Here is a 2,460-nt window from a genome sequence, read left to right on the forward strand (position 1 = left end):
CAGAAATCTGCCTGCCTCTGCCTCCCAAGTGCTGGGATTAAAGGCATGCGCCACCACTGCCCAGCTATGAAAAAATTCTGAAGACTTTAAGAAACAGAATCTCAGAGTTGGCAGGTTATCCAGTTTTCATTGCCTGAGCAGATATTTTGTAACCTGTGTATATCGGGTTTTTAAAGCTAGATACATTTTAAAAAGTAGAAACAATTAATAGGTGTATTTTTTACATATAATGAAAATCATACTTATCTATATACAAATGGTATATTTTTTATTAAATATATTTTATCACTTTATTTTTAATGTGTATATGGTGATTGTACACATTTATAGAGTACAAAGTGAGACATCTCAATATACACATAGACCAGGGTAAATTATCTATTTTATTTCACTTCAGGCTGTTATATATCAAATATTGGCTAATCAGGCTAATGTCTAAGAAGGTGCAGTATTTTCAGGCAATGAATTATCTCCATTTCAGTCTTTGTTTGAGACTGTAGCTGCTAGCCAAGGGAGAGAGGGAGGCCCTGAGGGTCTAAGACATACTAGCCATTCCAGAGGGAATAAGGGAAAGCCCGACTTGATGGAAGCATGTTTTCTGAGTGAATGAAGCCTTGCATTAGCAGATTGTAGGTGTTCATTCAATTCCAGGCAGGAAAATGTACACTCCTAAACATTTGTCAAAATTCTGAATATCAGAGAAAATCTCATGTTTCTCGATGGGAGGGAAAAAAGCACACCAGATAGTGGGATTATAGTTGTACAACTGAGAGAGCCAGGGAGTAACTGGAAAAGCCTGGTCCAGTGAGGCATCGTTCAGCCGCCAGTGTGACTGCTAGAATGTAAAGATGCTAAGAACAGTCACACGCATGCAAATGCACACAATGCACACATACCCTCACCCACATGAAGAAAGGATTAAAAGTCTCTGACCAAACAGCAGATTATGAGAAAAGAGATTCAAAGAAAGGAGAGAAGCACAAGGTGAAGGATGAGTAAGCAACGGGCCAGGATTTACTGCATGTGTGCACATACATACAGGTGTGCATGCATATAAACACATGTACTTACATACAAAAGTGAAGGACAAGTACGCAATGGACTTGGATTTACTGTGTATGCACATACATACATGTGTGCATGCATATAAACATATGTACAGACATATGATATATTATACATGGATAATAATGATCATGGAATGACCTAAAATATGTAGCATACATAAAAACTCTTAAGATAATTGAGACCTAGGGAGAAGCTGGGAGTAAAAGTTACAGAATTCCTCAGCAAAACCCAAGATGCAGAATTAATGGAAGAGGGTTAAGAAAAAAACATTCTATCCAGGAGCAGTAGTGGTGCATGCCTTTAATCCCAGTGGTCAGGAGGCAGATTTCTCCTGGTGGGTGGATCACTGTGAATTCAAAGCCAGCCTAGTCTACACAGTAAGTTCCAGGATAGCCATGGCTACATAGTGAGACCCTATCTCAAAAAAAAAAAAAAAAAAAAAAAAAAAAAAAAAAAAAAAAAAAAAAGCAAAGCAGACAAACCACTAAAAACAGAAAGAAATAAAGAAAAAGAAAACAAAACCAAAAGCCATTCTAGGTGGCTGGCTAAAAGAGCTTGCTGAATAAGTATTAAGGATCCGGGGACCCAGCACTCTTAACTGTTGACTCATCTCTTCAGCCTCTTCAGTAATGTATCTTAAAGGATATGTATCGCAGTAACTAATGCTCACAGTAAGAAGAGCTGGAAACAAGGGAGGCTCTTGACTGGGCTATGTTGTAGTCACACTATAAATAGCATACAGTTACTTGAAAGCATGAACTGATTCTATTCCAGTTATCTTTTGCCATGTAATAAAGTCCCTATAACTTACTGTCATAAAATAAAATGTTTTATTATGTTCCTGGATTCTGTGTGCCTGGAATTTGGATAACACAGAGCAAGACTGCAAGCTCAGCGGAGCGGTTTGTCTGTGCCCATGGTGACTGAGGCCTGTAGGTATAATGTTTATAGGTACTGTGTGAAGGTGGGTCTCTGTCCTTCCTTGCCTGCCTAAGGCACTGCTTGACTGGTTAAAATAAAAACTGATGGCCAATAAGCTGAGGCAGGACTAGAAGGTGGGGCATCTGGCAGAGAGAGGAACTCTGGGAAATGGGTTTGGGAGGTTTGCCACTGAGACTCTAAACATGGAGGAAGTTGGACATATGAAACTGAGGAGTGGTAACCAGCCACGGAGCAGAACTTAGATTAGTATAAACGGGATAACTGAGTTCCACTAGCTAGTTGGGAACAAGCCTAGCTTAACATCTGGGCATTGTGAATAAGTCTCCATGTTCTTATTCAGGAACTAGGCTGGCATAGAAAAGATATAACAGTTACAGAGGCCTCGTGGGAAGATGAAAACTGAGAACTCAAGGCAGGTTCTAGAATCACCTGAAGAGTCACATACCAGAA

Source organism: Mastomys coucha, unplaced genomic scaffold (assembly GCF_008632895.1).
Source record: "Mastomys coucha isolate ucsf_1 unplaced genomic scaffold, UCSF_Mcou_1 pScaffold22, whole genome shotgun sequence".
Lineage (NCBI taxonomy): Eukaryota > Metazoa > Chordata > Mammalia > Rodentia > Muridae > Mastomys > Mastomys coucha.